The sequence below is a fragment of the Lissotriton vulgaris genome, chromosome 5, assembly GCF_964263255.1.
Source record: "Lissotriton vulgaris chromosome 5, aLisVul1.2, whole genome shotgun sequence".
Taxonomy (NCBI): domain Eukaryota; kingdom Metazoa; phylum Chordata; class Amphibia; order Caudata; family Salamandridae; genus Lissotriton; species Lissotriton vulgaris.
The window spans coordinates 571,128,523-571,151,008 of NC_141693.1; positions in this window are offsets into that span (position 1 = coordinate 571,128,523).

The following is a 22,486-nucleotide window of genomic DNA, read 5'->3' on the forward strand; positions in this document are numbered from 1 at the left end:
GATATAAAGGAGCCAGAATCTGGCTCAAATGGGGAAAACCAAACAAGCCAATGAAACTCTGAGCCTCTTTTCTATTCCTCGGAACCGCAAAATCCAAAATTTTCCGCCTCACCTGCGGGATCACTTCTCTGTGACCTTCATGCCAATTAATGCCTAAAAATTCAACATTTTGGGATGGGCCCTGTAATTTATCAGGATTAATTTCCCAACCTTTTGCACGTAAACAGTCAAGGACCTGATCGAACTGGGACTGGACCTGATCTTGCGTCTCACCTTGAATCAAAATGTCATCAATATAATGGCACACCTGAATTTGCGGATGTACGGGGACCTCAGACAAATGTTCCGCCACCAGCTGGTGACAGATCGTAGGACTATGTACATAACCTTGAGGAAGACTCCTAAACGTCATTTGACGGCCATTCCAGGTAAAACTGAATTATTCCTGACACTCGGGGGCAATTGGAATCGAAAAGAAAGCATTAGCAATATCAATGGACGCATACCATGTACCTGGATGCTTCTGAATTCTTTGAAACAAAGTAACCATGTCCGGCACTGCAACAGCCAGACGAGGTGTGTGTTTGTTCAATTCTCGATAATCAACAGTCATGCGCCAAGGATTATCACTTTTGCGCACGGGCCATACGGGATTATTCCAAGCAGAAGTTATTGGAGTTACAACCCCTGCGTCAACCAAATCCTGAATTGTGGCACTAATGTCTTCATGGCCACCTGGAATACGGTATTGTTTCAGAGAAACCACTTTTGTAGCTTGGGGAATTTTAATGAGGGGCAACCGCAAACGGCCAACCCGTACGGGTCTGGACGAAATGTAATGTTTGTTTCCAAATTGATAACAGCCATCATCCAAATGCAAAGTCATACCGTTCAGAATATCAATCCCAATAATATACTCCAAAAGCGGTACAACCAACACAGAATATTCTTTACGAGGAATTCTGCCAATTTTCATTTCAAGTGTAGTTTGCACTGCGGGGGGCTCTTCACCACCTAAACCAGTAATCGTAAAAAACTGTCCTTTAAATTTCTTTGATTTACCATGAATTAGAGTGGCCTCCGCTCCAGTATCTACTTATGCTCGGGCCCTTTGGATATTACGATGTTTCCAAAAAATTTCAATATCTACATAGGGTCTATTATCTTTGTGAGCCCACCTGCGTACCGGAGCTTGACCTATTTCCTAGTCATTTTTACTGTGGTCAGCCAACCAAGACAAATCAGGATAAATGTGTTCAACTTTCTTGGGAATCAGAATGTCTTGTTCATATCCATCTCTGTTACGAAATAGATTAGTATCATTTTCAAAGAATAAAGAAATGAGGATTGCGATCAGAAAGCTTGTGACGATCCTCCCTTCTTCTCAAGTCAGGGGAAGAACCTCTTTCATCTCTGTGCCTGTTAGAGACTAAGCATGAGCGAATTTTGCGGATCTCGCGTTCGCGAATTTTGCGGATTTGCGGATTCGCAATCCGCAAAATCCGCGAATTCCCGCGAATTTGCGGATTTTTTTTTTTTTTGTGTTCGCCCGTGTTTCTGCCAGTTCGCGAGGGTTTTGTACACTTTCGCAAATTGCGAACTTACCTGTCGGGTCGCAAGTTTCGCGAACTTGTTGTTTCTACGTGTCCAGCCTGTTTGGGACACTCTTCTTCATCACTGCCACTCTCTGTCACCACTGCCACTCTCTGACTACTCATGCCACCCTCTGGCCCACCCATGCCACCCTCTGTTTCATCACCACACCCTCTGGTTGTCCAGTGTACATTATTTTCGGCAAAGCAAAGCACACCTTCCCTGCCTCAAGTGACCTGAATTAATTTGGGGCTGATTCATGTGTCACAGAATATTTTTTTAGCTGGCACCTGCTTCCTTAGTGCGCCCTGATTAGTGATCTTTTGCACTTGCTAAGTGCTTTCATTGTTGCAAAATTAGTTACAACACCTGCCCTGCCCCAACTGACAATAATGAATTAGGGGCTGATTAATGGATTTTAACTTCCAGCCTGGCTCCTGCTTGTCTCCCTTAGCTGTAATTCAGGACCTTTGTGGCATATGTGTAACTATTCTGAGGTTCAGAGCAGGGTCACATAATAGTTTCAACTGGCAACTGAACTCTGGAGGGGCCCCTCAGGAAGCACTCCAGGAAATGGCTACTAATGATGAGCCTGAACTTTTGAACCTGGTAAGTAGTTACTTTCAGTTTTGCTAAGATCGTATTTCTGCAATTTTGCACTTATTCGCGGGGCGCGAACTCACGCGAACAGTGCGAGCAGTGCGAGCAAAATCCGCTGCTCGCGGATTTGCGGATTTTGCGGGAAATTCGCAAATCTCGCGGATTGCGGATTTCCCGAAAATCCGCAAAATCCGCGAGCGGAACGGATTTTCCGCCCACGCCTATTAGAGACACGATCATCTCTCCCCCTGTCTCTCTCTCCCTCTCTCACCCTAATGCTTTCACGGCGGGGGGAAACATCACGTTCATAGTGCCGGTCATCACGGCGATCAGCATCCACACGACGCCTCTCATCACCACTGCCATCGGAACCACGATCACAATCATTTTTCCGTACACGACGGGCACCCTCCTTTCGATCCAAACCACGCTTACGAAACATATCCCATAAGCGATTATTAGGTTCACCATCAATGTCCTCCCTTTTCACACCATCAGCCAAAAGTGCAAGAAACATATCACGTCTAGAGAATTTATAATCCCCAGCGGTACGACCCTCAGGTCGAGATTGTCTCTCGGGTTTAAACCATTCACCCAACTCACCAAGCTGACGAACAGATTCAAGTACCATAGACAAAGGATTGCCAGTTTGATTGATCAACAAAGTCATCATAACCTGCTTATAAGCAACAGGCTAAGAACGGATAATGCGATTGCGCACAGAAGATGTTGAAAGACCATCCAACAATCTGTCAGAAGTGCTGAGAAAAATCACAGTTTTCATAACTTCCTCCTTCAAACGTTGCGACGCATCGCCCAAAGTGTACCACGGCTTGTCATTGATAGGCCAAACAGATTCGGTAGGATATTTATGGTTACAGCCATCATTCGCAAGTTGGAGCAAACTAATTTGGCCAGCACCGTTATAATTTCGAAAATGATCTTGTACCGTAGAGTCAGAACTCAAAGAACAAAATCGCAAACAATCACCGGCATCAAGTATGATAACAGCAGCACCCAGTTCATAAAGGCGCACCATCCACGTAAGCAAAGTTTCACCGGGCCGTTGTCGAAATCGTTGTAAAATGTCACTGACTTCCTGTTGAGTAAAATCTTCAATACTATCCAAATGAATACCATTCGGCATACCAGGAGCCTGTTGTAATTTGCGTCGAAACACAGGGTGAAATAGAAATATTTGCCTATGCCTCCGAGCTACTTAGAGTACACACTAGTTCATGTACAAGTAAACCACAATTTATTAGTTTACCCAAAACAATTTATGTTTTCAATTTTATACTCAATTTACAAAAGAAAAATTCAGAAAAACAGAACTAAGACCACTATCAACCTCATGTCTTAGCCATATGCAATTTCAAAAACACTTTATACATATATACAATGAACCGAACATATATTAGACAATTTGACAAACAGTGACTTTTTAACGTAAAAAAATATCACCATGAATACATGGACCACATAACCTTGTACATTTGTGAATGAAAAAGGACTCTTACAAACATTTATAGAACACGGGGAGAAAAAAGAAAACAATGTTTTCAACAACAGTTCAACTCCCACGACCTGAACAGGAGCTAATCAATTAAATTTCAGGAACATTGCCCATTTCTGCGTCAAATAACAATGGCCAACTAGCCAAACAAGAAAAGGGGGTGCCGACGCGTTTCGAATCCTGATTAGTGACTTGCAGGATTCTCCTCAGGGCAGTCTGAATCTAGTCCATGGGAACTGTTTAAAATAAAAACAAAACAAAGTGTTTACTATCTAGCGAGTCCTCTAGCCACTACTCTCAGGACAGTGCGAGTGCCAGAATAAAGCGTACCTTGTATTGATCCTGCCCACAGTCAATCCTGTTTAACACCTTAGCTGCGTGTAAACATCCCTCCCCAGTGCTGCGCTGTCCATTGGAACCAGTGCTGAATGGACGTCCAATGGTCGTGCGCAGCACTGGGGAGGTAGCGCTGCTGACGACCGTTGGCCGTCAGCAGCACTTAAGGGGTTAAATGGGAATGAGAATCCTGCAAGTCACTAATCAGGATTCGAAACGCGTCGGCACCCCCTTTTCTTGTTTGGCTAGTTGGCCATTGTTATTTGACGCAGAAATGGGCAATGTTCCTGAAATGTAATTGATTAGCTCCTGTTCAGGTCGTGGGAGTTGAACTGTTGTTGAAAACATTGTTTTCTTTTTTCTCCCCGTGTTCTATAAATGTTTGTAAGAGTCCTTTTTCATTCACAAATGTACAAGGTTATGTGGTCCATGTATTCATGGTGATATTTTTTTACGTTAAAAAGTCACTGTTTGTCAAATTGTCTAATATATGTTCGGTTCATTGTATATATGTATAAAGTGTTTTTGAAATTGCATATGGCTAAGACATGAGGTTGATAGTGGTCTTAGTTCTGTTTTTCTGAATTTTTCTTTTGTAAATTGAGTATAAAATTGAAAACATAAATTGTTTTGGGTAAACTAATAAATTGTGGTTTACTTGTACATGAACTAGTGTGTACTCTAAGTAGCTCGGAGGCATAGGCAAATATTTCTATTTCATATGAGTGTGGCCCTGCCTACCCTCCTTCCCATTGGGCCCAGCCACCCTTGTTTTTTCTGAAACACAGGGTGAGCAGAAACCTCCGGAAGAGCCTCCGAGGAAGCCCGGTCCTTAGATTTAGAGGAACAATCAGAGCGTGATACATCATCAGAACGGGTAGAGCGACCACGGTCGCTAGAAACGTCATTTTTGTCACAAGAAGTAGATTTACAATCACGTCCGGAGCGAAAAGACTCGCGCTTTTCACCCTCCTCAGCCGAGGAGCCAGAATCATTTGAATCCCAAATATTACCATCCCACTCATCGGGGTTCCAATCCAGTCCGGCTTTCGCCACGACCAGACGCACTTTACGTGTAGATACACGACCACGACGGTGTCTGTATTTATATTTCGCAATGCGAACTGCAGCCCTTTCGGCTATAGTTTGATAAGTCTCAAGTTTGTCGGCAAGCTCCCTCACACCAGTCTATCCTCCAGCGCCAGGACACCTCCGGGTATTAGAGCGCTCTATAAATTTGCAAAATAAATAAATAAAATTTATTTTGACACCGCAAAAGAGTATGCGCATTTTGCACCTCGACAAACTTTTCTTCCATATCCACAAACCGCTTCTGCAACTTAACAAATCTCTCATGAAGAACTCTGTATGCAGTCAGCACAATCCAACCTCTGCGTCCTAAAATAGGAAGTTCATCACCCTTTACTATTGGAGCTTTTTGCAAGCAAGATACCACATCAGCCGGCTCCGCCATCTCCAAACAAGAAGTCCAATTCTCACTCAAACCAGTTGAATCGGCCCACTCACGGGCCAAGGCCTCATAAGGCGTAGATTCCCAGCCGGGAATCTCAACAGGCAATTTAAAAGTAGATTTTTCGAAAACATTTTTACACACAAAAAATATATACAATTATCAACAAAGAAAAATGCGTACAAGCCGAGCGCAAACCAACAAGATTAAAACAATACAGCGCACACAGGCTTCGTAAACAGTTCGTGACGCCAGATGTACCGACCGGATCTTCGGACCAGATGGAATCAGCTCCTAGGAGCCCCTCTAACCCAGCCGGAACGTAATCACCTCCCTCCTTAGAATATATTTGCAATGGGTATAGATATACATGTATATACACCTCGTACCTAAAGATGGGGAAAATAGCAATAAACATGCGTAGGTTTTCTACAATATCCTATTCATACCAACTAGTCTCGCGGCCACTTAGGCCCAGACTAATCTGCCCTGAGGCAGGTCTAATGCTCTCACACACTGATCTCCCTCAGTGCTCACTCGACACGCAATCCGGCGTGTCTACACACATGGGCCTGCAGTCCCAGTGCTCTCATTCACACACGGTCCGCAATCCGGCAGACCTCCACACCGTATCCTTCCGGTGCTCTCATTCACACACGGTCCCCAATCAAGCAAACCTACACACCGTCTATCTTAGGTGCTCTCATTAACGCCGTGTACCAACGACGATCACTTTCCTATGAACACTTAGGGAAGAAGTCTCTCATTGTCTACTCGGGATAAAACTACGATGATAGAAATCAGTATGGCTTTCCAAATTGAAATATGTACCTTCTGCTCCTGACATCAAATGTTCCCTTCCTTCCTCATTGCTCAATCATCTCTTACCTGATCGGGATTCGCATCCGTTCATGCAAACAATGTTTGACTAGAAGGCAAGGTTACCCTGATTGAACAAGAATACAAGGCACATGTCGGTTCACTAAGAACTGGGGTGTTTTATTACAATAAAAATGAACACAATACTACACAATATATATTCTGCAAAGAAAAGTAAAGGTTAGGATGCGCGCTTTGTAAGGGAAAGGGCGGAGGTCACCTGGTTAATATGAAGTCGGGGTTCGGTAGTCATCTAGGTTCCCTTCTCGTCTGTGTCTTGGCTCGTCTCGGAATCACACCTCTGCAGTCACAGATACACGTCTGCACCGCTATGCTCGACCTCCTCTGCTTCCCTCCAAGTCACTGGAACCTTGCTCGCTATTAACTACCGTCTCTCTCTCTCTGTCTCTGTTCCTTCAGTCTTTCTCAGAGAGTCTCGGTTTTCAGAATCTTTCTCGGACTTCAAAATGGCGACTGTCTGCCTGGAAACAATTAATGGTATAGATGCTAACGGCTAGCTGCCGCCTACAGACTGACTGACTCATTGCCTAACACTTTCGCTAATATCAAAACCTGTCCCTTCATGGAAAGTTACGGCCAGTAACCTGCCGCCCACCAAATTCTTGTACCTCCCCGTACCAAGGACACGTTCCCAGCCGGCCGGCCTGGAGTTGTGTCTTCGGAGTGGAGAAAAATACAGACTTTCGATAAGGGCCAGCCTGAACCGGTTCCCTCCAAGCGAACAACACCTTGAAACTAAAACATTACACTTGACCTAGAAAGCCTCTCAAGCTACTAGGCAGAGGGCAAGATGGAGTCTGTCCCGTTTGAGGCCTACAAGGCCCAAAACGGGCATAACTCCATGGAAGATATACTAACACTCTTGCAAAAGGATGGATCGTCACTAATACTTATATATCCATCCCCTAGCTTAAGTTTATAAGCCCTGATCTAAAGAAAAGGGTACGAAAATGCACTACTGTGCCTCATGGATAGGTCCTACTTATAGTCCTAATCTCTATACTATAAGGGTAATAGGCTGGAGTCATCTTCCATCATCCTCCCTCTAAAGAGGGCCGAAAAGGTCTGTCATTACAGGGGGGTGTTCATCTGTCCATCAATCGGGCATTTTGTTTTGGGCTCCTTTTTGTTATAGCCCAAATCCAGCCCAATTTCAGCCCGAAGTATATCTTTCCTTTGCTCCCTCTCTCTGCCACCATTTTAGTTTTGGTGACCTGGTGGCTGGGAGCTTTAGTTAGAAATTTTTTCTCCCTCCCTCCCCAAAAAATTTTGTATATCGGTTTTGTTACATTTTTATATTTTCTGCTTCTTTTCCCTCCTTTTTTCGTTCCTCTTTTCTTGTCATTCGTGGCGGCTTTGTTGTTTCTGGTGTTCAAGGGGCTCTAATTTTGTATTGTCGCTTGGAGCAGGTGTAGGCGGATTTTGGTGATGTTTTGCCAGGGTTGGCTGACTTTTGGGTTTTCATTTGTGTAACTGGTTCTTTGACAGGGGCTGTTGGGGCAGGTTGGTTGTTGGGGTAGGTACATGAGGTTGGGCGAGCGTCAAGTGGGCGAGGGGCAGGCAACAAAGTTTTGTGTAACAGATGTTTGGTATTTTGGAGGTTCATATGTTGATGCAGTGATTTATTATGTTTGTAATTTGTAATGTTGTAATGTACGGGTGGGGCGTGGGTTTGAAAATGGTTAGGGGCAGGGGAGGGATCAGGGTTTTGAGGTGAAAGGTCTATTTAGTGAGGTATAGTTTTGTAAGGCATTGGCCAAGGAGTTTTTTATTGTTATTGTGCACCTGTTCGAATAAAGCGGCCTTCTTCACACTTACTCTGTTGTTGGTCTGCTTCCCCCCACCCCTCCCTCCCAAGAGCTATATTTGCATGTTTATGTTGAGTAAACATTCACAAAACAGCCATCCAGAGGCACACAAAAGTAAAGCGCAAGCACTGCAGGTCTCTTCAGTGGCCAGCACGTGTTTGCATGTGAGGTGGGGACATGAGGTCATCAGAAAGTCAACACCGTCTTGTAATAGGGGCTCGGTTGCCTCGTGAGGCTAAAAGAAAAATGTTAGCACGTGCATCGAGAAAACCCTGTTCTCGCAGCACTAAAACCTTTGAGGCAGTGGGCTGAGGTCAAGTGCACAGGTGATACATGGAGGGGGCATAATTGCTCTCTTTGTTTCCTGTCTGCACGCGCTCGGCTTCTCTCTGTGCGGAACGAAGGCAGAGGTTCAGTGGGCACCCAAGCGTGCACTTCAAAGGAAACACAGCTTGTAACAAACGTGCTGTGCATCACAAAACAATGATGGGTAAGAACCAAAATTAAGGTGAGTGGTAACAGAGACGTAAAGATGATGACAAAGCAGGCGTAGATGGCTGGAATACTAACCCATTCAAAAGATAGCATAAGGTAGTGGTATCCGGGGTATCAAACAAATTCTAGGGATCTTGGCATAAGAGGAAAGGGGTGGGACATGTGGAAAGGGATGTGGTTTTTGAGAAGCGGGTTTTGAGGGGTTAACACTAAGAAGTACGTCATTTCAGTTTGAAAGGAAATACATATGAGAGAGCAGAAAGCCAATCACCACTAGATAGCAGTTGCAGATTATAGATTTGAGAATTGGGTAGGAAAAGAATATCCACGTGTCATCTGCAGATGGAATGTGAAAGGAAATCGGGTGATGTCCTGAAGGAAAATGGCAAAGAGGGAAAGGGGAAACAAACCTAAGAAAGGGCATTATTGAACGATTAGTCACAGTGGAGTGTGTGGTTAAAAGGAGGAGCATCAGAAGACACAGGCAGTATGCTTTGCAAGATTGGAAGAGAACCATCCCAGCGCAAAACAAAACACCCAACACTCCATTGACTTATCTGTGTTCTGAAGAGGCAAGAGTTTTGAGCAGGGTTTAGTGATCAACTGTGTTGAACTGCTGAACGTGGCGCATAGGACAAGGAGGATGAGGGGGGAAGAAAGATGGTAAAGATGTGTTTAGGTGAGAAACTTTACACAATGAAAGTTTAAATTGAATGAGTCTCACAAAAGTCACATTGCAAAGAATAATGTAGATGGAAGGAGAACAGTGAGAACATTAGATGATTAATCACTAGATAATCTACGGTTTTAGGGAAGAATTAGGTATGTTACATGGGTTGGTGGCAGCTGAACTGGATAGAAGAGTCAGCTGTGGCTGCTTCAGTAGTTCAAGAGCAGCAACTTAGAAATACTTTGGACAGGAGCTGTGACAAGGTGTTTGAAGCAGGAGGAGCAAAACACAAACCCCCAAACTAAACAGCTAATTGTTTTATGGGGTAACATTTAAAGGACTGGGTGGCACAGGATGGGTTTCTTATTGGACAATTGGACAATAAGACCCTCATTACCAGACTCGTGAAGTGGAATTCAGCTGTGGAATTCTGCTCCATCTGCTCGCTACTGGCCCGATATTCCTGCACAGTTTTCTCAGGTGCAGGAAGGTTGGACCAGATTTCACTAGTTGGAAATTCCAGCTGGTAAAATAATTTGAGGTTTTGGTTGCTGCAGCCGCCGGGCCTCTGCTCTGTTCATGCCCAAGCTTTTTCGACAGTAAGGTGAGAGCATACACTGCTCCCTCCCCCTTGCAGGAGAAAGTTTTCCCTGTCTTCCCAAACCTCCTCCCTCCTCCCTCCTCCCACACAGAAGCTCCTGCCCCTATTTACCGCCTACTAAAAGCAGATGGTAAATAAGAGCCTTAAAACCCTTGAAATATGAAATATTGTGAAGAATTCAACACAGCAATTCTGTGCCCACATAGGTATTCCCAATTGTGAAGGGTCGAATTTCACGGTAATGCAAGACTGTTAAATAATGGCACAGTTTACTATAGCTGTGGAGTTTGTAAAATGCCAGTAAAGTGTAGCTCATGATTGGGCTAGGAGTTATCTCAATGGGTGAGGACAGTAGAAACGAATCCAACTGGCAGCAGTGTGAATAATAATAGAAGTCAGACAGGATTCATTGAGTATGGTGGCGAATATGGAATATTTTTTATTATTTTGGCTGGTTGGGAGGAAAATTAGGATGCAGAGTCACAAGCTGGGGTATTGGAGAAGTTTATGCTGCTTCAAAGAATAGAGACAAGTGAGTTATTGGTACGGGAAAGCTTCTGAGTATGAGGTTCTTGTAAAGAGGTGAAGTTGTATTAGTATTTTACTTTGGACAAGGTGAAGGTGGTTGTTACCAAACTAAGGACCAATTGATGGATTTTGAAGTTCTGAAAGGTGACTTCTTTCATCTTCGCTGGTGAGTATGGTCTTGGGTCTTAATGGCTTGGCTAGATGGTGAGATGAGGTCCAGGATGGTGGGTAGGGACTGGACTGAAGGTATGCCCTGTAAGGTGGGAGTTATGGGCTGACATAATCAGGGGTGGGGGCACTAGAGGGCCCAGCCACAAGATGGCTGCCACTCTGCGAGGCTCTGCAGACTGGAGCTGAATATTTGGCATTCGTCATTTTTTTACCAGGCATTGGAAGCTACCGGTGAGGCTCCTGAGTAAATATATCCTGCTGCCTCTACTGGGTCTAAAATAAGTGCGGCAGATGGACATTGGAGAGCGTGAAATGAGAGAAATGCTGCCTGCAGCCTAGATCAGCCCTGTGCTCCACGGCAGGGCCTCTCTGTGGCCTGCGGACGCTGCGGTATTGAGGAGCGGCAGAGAGCATGGTGGCTTGCTGCTAAGCCGGGAGTTAGTACCACTGCAAGAGGGTGGGTCTAGATGGAGTCCGAATGGTGAGTGCCATTGGGTGGAGATCGGACAGTTTCGGCTGCGGCAGGCTCCTGTGGCCCTGTTTCCGGGACTCCTGCCACTATCCACCTGGGGTGATCGGGCGGTGGTAGCTACAGATTGCTGTGGCTGTTTTGTACAGATATTGAAGTGGGGGGGACCGCCTCAGAGAGAGGCACTGCCTCACAGGGGGTTTGAATACTTCTGTGGTCCCTGTCCGGCAGGGTCCAACTGCCCGGGCCCCAGGGGCCTGTGTGAGGTGCAGCACACACACTGGTCCCTCAGACAGGTGGACTGAACTGGGGGCCCAGCTGTAGAGGAGCTAAGGCGATAGTGCCTGACCTAATTGGGCTGAGGGGAACAAAGCAAGAGGCACTTGGTGCAGCGGGGAAGGAGTGGTGATTATGTCACACCCCAGAGGCAGAAAAGGTGCTGGAGGCACGGCCCTGTGGGAATGCTGTGTAATAGGCAAGCTTGTCTGACTGATATGGGGTGATACCCAGAAACCAATCCCAGAATGCTTGTTTCTGGTCCAGAAGGACTGGCCTGGGAGTGCGGGCTAGACTGTTCCTGTGGAGAGCAGCCTCAATACTGATTTGTATATGGCTGGTTGCAAACTGGAATAGCGAGTAAAAAAATTAATGGATTTACCCAGATCTTGAACTGGGGTGAATGTTTGATTGGTTCAGCATTCCATCTATCATCTGTTCTTTTTCCATTTGTCGCCTAAGTGGGAAGGGTATGCCCAGACATGGGTCCCATGCTCGCTATGCCACCGGATTGAAGTTAGCCTGGATAATGAGGGGTGATAGATCCCTTAAGCACTCAGTATGTAATGGGACAAAGACCCTATAGCCTGCCGATGCTTCTATATGTGTTTCAAACCTATAAAGGTTTCAGATGCTTATAGGCTTCCCTGGGTGCGGATATGGAATCACCAGGTAATGGTCTTTGCCGAGCACCCAAGTTCTTCCACAAATACAGAAGCACTGGCAGCCTATAGGGACGTTGTCCCATTACACACTAAGTGCTTAAGGGATCTATTCATCCACTTGTTTTTCACTCCAGACCTTGCTTGCCTTGTACGCCCCAAATCATGCGTCATTTTCTGCTGACACGCTACAGGGGTTATTCTAGTACAATCAGGACCAGCACTTTATACATTTTTGGCAGTCGTGCTGTGCCGACCATCTTATGTAAATACTCTTGTGAGTAACGATCAGGTTGTATCCAAACCAATGAAGTATGGCTATCTTGATGAAGGCCTCTGTGCCAAAATGTGGGTAGAGAGATGATAGATTTTTAAGTGCTTATTGCACTCCAGCCTTTGGATATCTATCAGCTCCAAATGAATTTCTGTCAATGGATTTCTTATGATGTGTCCCACCATGTTACATAATCAATCGTAAATTTCCATCTATTACTAAGTACGTGTCTTTGTGGCTATTCTTTGTATCTAACATGATTTATATATTAAGAAGACATAGAACCGGAAATTAACTGGAATCCAATTAGTAGATAATGCATGTCCTGCATGTTGGAATAATGAGTGATTTTGTGGTTGAGTATGGGCTATGAGATATGTATATGGTCCGATTATATTGTTTTCGAATCATATTCTATCTATATTTATGTGTATATTTTGATATGTGGCTTTAATTGTTGTTAATACATTTTTTTTATTCAATTGGTCATGAATTCTGCTCATTATGAATCATTGTGTTAGATAGAAAAGATTGTAGTTGCCTAATGATCATAGGATTGTTGTCGCTTTTCTCGGCCTCAGGAACTTTTAATTCTTGCACAGGGTCCCTTCTGTATGTGCGCTGATCTCCAGCATGCTCTAGGATCACACAGCCAAACTTTTTTCCATATACAGCCCTAATGTGGATGACCCAAACATCTTCGCTGCGGTATGGTGGTTGGCGGGTACGCTGGGCCCTGGGGCACTTTTGTGGGAAGGGGAATTCAATTTGGTGCTAGATCCATCATCAGATATTTCCAGTGATACTAGACATCGCACGCAAGGGTGACAGTGCAGTTACACCTGTTAATGAAGGACAATGCTCTCACTGATCCCTGGTGCGCTTGACATACATACACAACTGAGGGTACATGCATAGCGGCTACACTTGTCATATGGTTACAGATTGACTTCTGGTTGGCAACACGATATATTGATGTATGGACCAGAAATGTTACACATCTGGCGAGGACGGTAGCAGACAGTGCTCCTGTACTACTGGAGTTGGTCCTTCATGGTGGTGGAACGCATACATTTACCTGGTGGCTGTCGACTGGGGCAATACGCGATCGGTGTTCAGGGAGGAGATTAGAGTGGCCATTGTGGATTACTTTGTAAATAATAAGGGCTCAGTGACTTCACATTCAGGGGGAATATGTATAGCAAAACAGGCAGGGGTGCTCCATGCGTTGCATGACGAGCTGGTGCAATTAGAGAGGGAGGTACGAGTGCTGGAGCTCCAGTATTTTGAAACTTGTAGTACATCGACACTGGCATTGATGCAAGTCAAACTTGAAGAATTCAAAGAAGCGGCACATATGGAGACACACTATCTAGGGAAAGAGGCGTGTGCTAGGTGATATGAGAGGCAGATCGGGCAAAAAGCTGGCATCTACCCAGACGACTGGAAGCAGGTGGAAGTAAAACCCCTCCTCAAGAAATATTCAGCCGACACTACGGACCTGAAAAACTACTGCCCCATCTCTCTCCTCCCCATTGCGGCCAATGTCACACAGAGACTCACACCCAGCTGACCACCTTCATAGAAGAGAACTCCATCCTGGATGCCTCCCAGTAGGGATTCCGCAGTAACCACAGCACCGAGACTGCCCTCCTCGCCGCCACTGACGACATCCACATGCTTCTCGACTGGGGACACACCGAAGCACTCATCCTTCTAGACCTCTCCACAGCCGTTTCACATCGCTCTCTAGCAGCCAAACTGCCAAAATGGGAATCCAAGGAGCCGCCCGCGACTGGATCCAATCTTTCTTCCCTGGCAGAACCCAGAGGGTCCTACGCCCTCCTTTCCTCTCCAAACCACAGAAATCAACTGCGGAGTACCCCAGGGATCCTCACTTAGCCCCATGCTCTTCAACATCTACATGGCCCCCCTCGCCGCCATTGTCAGACAGCACAGGCTCAGCATCGTATACTACACCGATGACACACAGCTCATCCTCTTGCTCACGAGGAATCTCGAAAGACACCGGACTCTGTTTCCAGGAAGGCATGAAGAACGCTGCAGCTTGGATTTAGGACAGCTGCCTGAAGCTCAGAGAAAACAGAGGTCCTCATCCTCGGTCCTTGGGACAACTCCTGGTGTCCCTCAACCCTCAGGAGCCCACCCACCCCTAAAGACCACGCTCGGAACCTCAGCATCATCCTTGACTCCTCTCTCTCCATGAACTGCCAGATCAACATCGCCTCCACTAGTTTAAACTGCCTTTGCATCTTCTGTAAGACCTGCAAGTGGATCCCCTTCGTCTGCAGACATACCGTCACCCACGCACTCATTACCAGCAGTCTGGACTACGGCAACGCCCTCTATGCCGGAATCACAACACTTTCCTGCATAGACTCCAGACCATCAAGAACGCCGCAGCCAGACTCGTCCTCGGGACACCGCTCCATGAGCACATGACCCAACACCTACGAAGCCTCTACTGGCTCCCCATCTAGAAGAGGGTCACTTTCAAACTCCTCACCCACGCCTACAAATCCCTCCACAACATCGGACTCAAATACCTCATCGAGAGAGTATCATTCGACTTACCCAAGAGGAACCTCCACTCCGCCGACCTTGCCCTGGCAGAGGACCCCTGCATCCGCAGACACAGAACAAGTGGGAGAGCCTTCTCCTACATCGCAGCCAGAACCTGGAACGAGCTCCTTGTGAACATCAAACGCTCACCGACCCTGCACATGTTTAGGAAGGACCTCAAGACCTGGCTCTTCGACTGTTCAGGAGATCCCCCCCCAGCACCTTGAGACCCTCACGGGTGAGTAGTGCGCTTTACAAACCCCTGATTGATTGGACTATGTTACGCAAACCATAGGCAAGTGATTACATTGTCACATTAAGTGATGAGCAATCTAACAAACATATGTTCTCTGAGGTCATACAGAAAGAAATGATCACCTTTTTCTCCCCGCTATATGCAACCAGACAATCAGCACCATCACAGGATCTTGACTCTCACTTTGACTTACTACAGCTGTTGTGGCTTGAGAAGGGTCATAGACACTTCTTAAATGAACCTTTTTTGACGGAGGAGGCTGTCCGAATCATCTCCGCATTACCTGGTGACAAAGCACCTGGCCTGGACGGGCTCACCGCTGATTTCTATAAAGAATATGAACATATTCTAGCTCCACACTTGTTTGCCATGCACATGGAGTCTCATTCTGCGGTCATTCTTTCCCACACACTTCAGGAAGCTTTAACCATGATGATGCTTACATCAGATAAGGATCCTCAGCGATGTGAGTCATACACTTATCAATGATTATTATTGACAAGAATATCGTTGCAAAATTATTTACCTTGTGACTTTTCCCCCTCCTGACATCCATTGTCGCCCAGACCATTTGGGATTTTTTCCTAGTAGGTCCACTTGCCACAACCTGTATACCTTCTTAGCTCTCGAGCCTTAGTGCTGCGGCGGTGTTCTTAGATGCCACAAAAGTGTTTGGTTCACTGTAATATTGTAATGAGTCCCACATTTCTGAGATTAATTGGTCTCCTATACACCCTGCTTGTAGCTTGCATGTATGTCAATGGGACAGTAGCAACCCCATTCTCAGTGTTAAGAGGTACCCTACAGGGATGACTCTGTCTCCTATTCTTTTCACCACAGCCATGGAGCCCCTTGCGGCTCAGGTGCGACAACATAATGCGCAACGCTGTCTGGCGTTTAAACCCTGTAGACTTATAGCCTTGATGTACGCACATGATGTCACCCTGTATGTGAAAGAACTGCATGTCAATCTGGACCCCCTGATCCTGAAGTTCACCAGTCTTAGAGGTCTCGCCGGGATCGCAAACAACTGGGCCAAATTGGTCTTGTTCCCCCTGACAGATGGAATAGTGGAGTTCACCTCGGACTTCCCACTGATGTGGGCTAGATAACCTCTAAGAACCTTGGGGTTTTGGCTCAGCAGGTACCTCGAAGAATTGTAGAAAGCCAAACAGATGTCTAATGAACTGGCTGGATGAGCAGATGGAGAGTTGGCAGGAGCTCCTGCTATCCATTTCGAATAGTTGAGTATCGGTAAGATGGTGACCCTCCCTAAATTTCTCTATTTGCACTTTCAATGCCAGCTTCACTCACGACTGATCTCCCGGCGTGGTTAACCCGATATTGCCAGGAAGGTGATGATGCTCCCATTTGAAATGGGGAAACTTGGGACTCCAGATATGGCTATGTATGACTATATTGCCCGGCACACTTTGTAGACTACTGGCTTTCCCCCACGCAGTTCATGGTACACACCTTCCACGACCTCATGGTGCCATGCCCTCTGCAAACATTCGCGGGCCCAGGTGGACACAATTATGTGCACAGTACGGGCATGGAATGAACTCCGAAGGTGAGCCCAATTGGATTGCCTGTTTGGCCTTTTGATGACAATCATTGGGCACCCATCTCTTACAATCTCCAGCGATGCCAGTACCTGCAGTAGGCTGCACCACCTGCAGCTGACTTCCATGGGTGTTTTGCATCCGGATGGTACTTTTATTGAACTGTAACAGGCCCTATAAGGCTCTGCAGTGACTGTTCATGACAAGTTCACATATTACTGTTAGAAACAGGGGTCTCTAATTGGCAGAGGTATGCACCTTTGTCCAAATAGGGACCCATTCTTCTAGTCAGGGTAAAGGAGATACACACTTTAGATAACTCCTGCTCACCCCCTTTTTGAGTTTGACACGAGCAGGCAGGCTTATCCCAAAGGCAATGGGTAAAGTATTTGTACTCAAACACACAGTAATACAGTGATAACACCACAAATGGACACCACACCAGTCTAGAAAAATAAAGTATGTTTATCTAATTTGAACAAGTCCAAAACAACAAAAATCCAACAGGTATGTAGTAAAATATCACTTAAAAACAGTTAGGTCCAAAATAAAGCTTGTAGAATACAAAAAGCTCCACCTGAGGCTATTACGACATCGTGAAAGCAATAAATCCACATTACTGCGCTGACGGCGAGATGCGTGACATTGGGCACGGAGTCACACGGCCCCCAAACAAACAGTAACTTTGGATAATGAAGTCTATGACAATGCACAGCGTCGTGGAGGTGAGACGTCGGTGCCGAGGTTGAAGCTGACTCCCTGGTTGCCACGGGGGAGGCAAGGCATTGTGTCCGCGAGGAGGTAACATGTTGCATCCAGGATAGGGGAAGTCAGTTGTATCGACGGTGAGGCGACGGTTCTGATGCCAATGAGAAGTCGGCGAGTTTGTGGAGTTATTTTCGGCAGTTATTTCTGCCGTGATAACAGGATGCTGGCAATGACGGAGATGGTGTGAGCGCTGGCATTGGGAAATGCTGAGAACTGCAGGCATCAGAGCTGCGATGCCAGCCAGGCGGTGTGTTGTGCACTTCATGAGCTGTGCCCCATGCCTGGTGCAGTACACAGCATCACAGCAGCATTGCGAACTGCATCGAAAACAGGTATTCTTGCTTCCTTCAAGTTGCTTCCAGCGCCCAACATCAGGAACAACCTCTGGAGGCCCAAAACTGGATTGGCACCTCCTGGCAGATCAGACCTCTCAGCATTAGGGGAGTCGGGGCTAAAGACTTTGTGTCACTGAGACTTTAGAACAAAAGGCCAGCACACACAAGCCCTTGGAGATTCTTCTTCAAGCAGGTTCGCAGCAAAGTTTCAGTCTTTGCCCTTTTCTTGGCAGAAGCAGCAAGAGCAGGCCAACCCCACACAGCACACAGTAAATAGCAAATGGGCAGTACTCCTCCTCACAGCTGTGCAGCTCTTCTCCTTGGCAAAGGTTCCTCTTGAGTCCAGAAGCGATCTAAAGTGCTGGGTTTAAGGTCTAATACTTATACCGCATTTTGTATTTGTTCTTCTTGGTGAAATGGTCTCTGAGCCGAGTCCAAACCAGTTCTGTCCTCACTGGTGTGGTATGAACACAGGGGGTGGAATTAGCATTGTGTAAGGGAAACAGGCCATGTTCAGGTGCAAGAAAAATTCCTCTCACTACTCTAATGCAACCAAGCCCCATTAGGCTCAGCTCTGAATCATCCAGGAGGGGCCAGGCACACCTCAACCCCCCAGTGGCTGTCTACAGTGAATGTACATCCACAGCTCCTGTCACTATAAAACCAGACAGTCAATCCACAAACAGGCAGAGGCACACGGAATGCGTAAACAAGAAAATGCCAACTTTCAAAAAGTGGCATTTTCAAACACATGATTTAAAAAAACATCTTTATTAAAAAATGTGTTATTAAATTCTGAGTTCAGAGAGCCTAAACTTTGTTTCCCTATCTTGTCCCAATGGGAAGTTATGCTTGTAAGATGTTACAAAGTATCTCTAATAATATCCTATGGGGCAGGTAGCCTTTCAGATAGCAAATAGTGAACAACAAAATATACTATATATAAGAACATGTCACACACACACACCAGTACTTGTCCTACCTATCACATACCTTTCACATATACTGCACCTTGCCCATGGGAGTACCTTGGGCCTACCATAGGAAAGGGAAGGTTAGGGCCTGGCAAGTGGCTGCAGTTTAAAACTGCATGTAGACACAAAAGTGGCAGGTCTGAGATACTTTTTAGGGCTACTCATGTGGGTAGCACAATCAGTATGGCAGACCCACTAGTAGCATTTGATTTACAGGCCCTGACACACTCAGTGCATTTTACTAGGGACTTACCAGTAAATCATGCATAGTCAATTATGTTCACAATTTACACAGAGAACATATGCACTTTAGCACTGATTATCAGTGGTAAAGTGTCCAGTCCTGAAGCAAACAAAAGCAGGTCAGAAAAAAATAGGACGAAGAAACAAAAAGTTTGGGAATAACCCTTCAAAAAGGGCAAAGTCCAACAATTGCCAACTCTGAGCTGCAGTTTGGATTATTCGTGACTCCTTCCTGGAGGTGCCACTCACGTTCCAGGTACTTGAGAAGACTCTCAAAAATCCCTCCTCATACACTTTAATACCAAGGCTTTACACAAGTATCCAGTTCACCGGTGTGGGCTCCTGGTGGTCAGCTGGCAAGTGAAGATATCCTGGAGACCACCCCTGGAGACCTCCCTGACCGATGAATAGTGGAAGTAGAAGTATTGCTGCACCTAATTACACAAACTCTCCCCTAGTTATAGACTAGATCTTGTACATTTCAAATTTCTACATAGATTATACCACACCAACGAAAAAATGCATAATATGTGATTAATTGATGATGTGCTCTGCATGTACTGCACCGTGCCCAGTGCTGATTTTTCACACCTTGCGTGGGATTGTCCGGGATTGCAGGACTTCAGGGGCACAGTTTTTCGTGCACTGGTGGACCTTATTAGGCACTCTCTGGATCACTCGCTGCACTCGGCCCTACTAGGGTATGTGAAAGATGTCCTGCCAGACATGCGTAAGCTAACAGCTCCTCTCTTTTTTTTGGCTAAATGCTGCATGGCAATTCATTGGGGCAGACACCCAACATTGCACAGTGCCAGATGGGTCAACAGTGCAGCTTATTGTCAGAAACAAAGAGGGGTGGGGTCGCACACTACTCACACACCGGCGGAAGTTGCCCCTGAGGACTCTGGTCATTGTAGTAGAGTGTTCGCGATGCATCATCTTTCGATCTTGCTATCTTCGCTGTCTTCGCCATCCCTGGACACGTGTTTCGGGTTTTCAACCCTCGTCAGCAGGAATAGGCAGTGTTCTGGGGTCGCCGATGGCTGCCAATATCTGCCAGGTATAGTACCACTCCGGCGCGTAGGTGCGGGATCCCAGGCTCATCAGCCCGCTGCTCAAGGGAGCTTTAAGTTACAAAGAGGGGTGGGGTCGCACACTACTCACACACCGGCGGAAGTTGCCCCTGAGGACTCTGGTCATTGTAGTAGAGTGTTCGCAATGCATCATCTTTCGATCTTGCTATCTTCGCTGTCTTCGCCATCCCTGGACACGTGTTTCGGGCTTTCAACCCTCGTCAGCAGGGATAGGCAGTGTTCTGGGGTCACCGATGGCTGCCAATATCTGCCAGGTATAGTACCACTCCGGCGCGTAGGTGCGGGATCCCAGGCTCGTCAGCCCGCTGCTCAAGGGAGCTTTAAGTTACAAAGAGGGGTGGGGTCGCACACTACTCACACACCGGCGGAAGTTGCCCCTGAGGACTCTGGTCATTGTAGTAGAGTGTTTGCGATGCATCATCTTTCGATCTTGCTATCTTCGCTGTCTTCGCCATCCCTGGACACGTGTTTCGGGTTTTCAACACTCGTCAGCAGGGATAGGCAGTGTTCTGGGGCCGCCGATGGCTGCCAATATCTGCCAGGTATAGTACCACTCTGGCGCGTAGGTGCGGGATCCCAGGCTCGTCAGCCCGCTGCTCAAGGGAGCTTTAAGTTACAAAGAGGGGTGGGGTCACACACTACTCACACACCGGCGGAAGTTGCCCCTGAGGACTCTGGTCATTGTAGTAGAGTGTTCGCGATGCATCATCTTTCGATCTTGCTATCTTCGCTGTCTTCGCCATCCCTGGACACGTGTTTCGGGTTTTCAACCCTCGTCAGCAGGGATAGGCAGTGTTCTGGGGTCGCCGATGGCTGCCAATATCTGCTAGCTATAGTACCACTCCAGGGCGTAGGTGCGGGATCCCAGGCTCGTCAGCCCGCTGCTCAAGGGAGCTTTAAGTTACAAAGAGGGGTGGGGTCGCACACTACTCACACACCGGCGGAAGTTGCCCCTGAGGACTCTGGTCATTGTAGTAGAGTGTTCGCGATGCATCATCTTTCGATCTTGCTATCTTCGCTGTCTTCGCCATCCCTGGACCGTGTTTCGGGTTTTCAACCCTCGTCAGCAGGGATAGGCAGTGTTCTGGGGTCACCGATGGCTGCCAATATCTGCCAGGTATAGTACCACTCCGGCGCGTAGGTGCGGGATCCCAGGCTCATCAGCCCGCTGCTCAAGGGAGCTTTAAGTTACAAAGAGGTGTGGGGTCGCACACTACTCACACACCGGCGGAAGTTGCCCCTGAGGACTCTGGTCATTGTAGTAGAGTGTTCGCGATGCATCATCTTTCGATCTTGCTATCTTCGCTGTCTTCGCCATCCCTGGACACGTGTTTCGGGTTTTCAACCCTCGTCAGCAGGGATAGGCAGTGTTCTGGGGTCGCCGATGGCTGCCAATATCTGCCAGGTATAGTACCACTCCGGCGCGTAGGTGCGGGATCCCAGGCTCGTCAGCCCGCTGCTCAAGGGAGCTTTAAGTTACAAAGAGGGGTGGGGTCGCACACTACTCACACACCGGCGGAAGTTGCCCCTGAGGACTCTGGTCATTGTAGTAGAGTGTTCGCGATGCATCATCTTTTGATCTTGCTATCTTCGCTGTCTTCGCCATCCCTGGACACGTGTTTCGGGTTTTCAACCCTCGTCAGCAGGGATAGGCAGTGTTCTGGGGTCGCCGATGGCTGCCAATATCTGCCAGGTATAGTACCACTCCGGCGCGTAGGTGCGGGATCCCAGGCTCGTCAGCCCGCTGCTCAAGGGAGCTTTAAGTTACAAAGAGGGGTGGGGTCGCACACCTCTCACACACCGGCGGAAGTTGCCCGTGAGGACTCTGGTCATTGTAGTAGAGTGTTCGCGATGCATCATCTTTCGATCTTGCTATCTTCGCTGTCTTCGCCATCCCTGGACACGTGTTCCGGGTTTTCAACCCTCGTCAGCAGGGATAGGCAGTGTTCTGGGGTCGCCGATGGCTGCCAATATCTGCCAGGTATAGTACCACTCCGGCGCGTAGGTGCCGGATCCCAAGCCCATCAGCCCGCTGCTCAAGGGAGCTTTAAGTTACAAAGAGGGGTGGGGTCGCAAACTACTCACACACCGGCGGAAGTTGCCCCTGAGGACTCTGGTCATTGTAGTAGAGTGTTCGCCATGCATCAGCTTTCGATCTTGCTATCTTCGCTGTCTTCGCCATCCCTGGACACGTGTTTCGGGTTTTCAACCCTCGTCAGCAGGGATAGGCAGTGTTCTGGGGTCACAGAAACACAGAGGGTAGGAGGGGGGCCCGAGGGGAGAAATTATTTATAGACC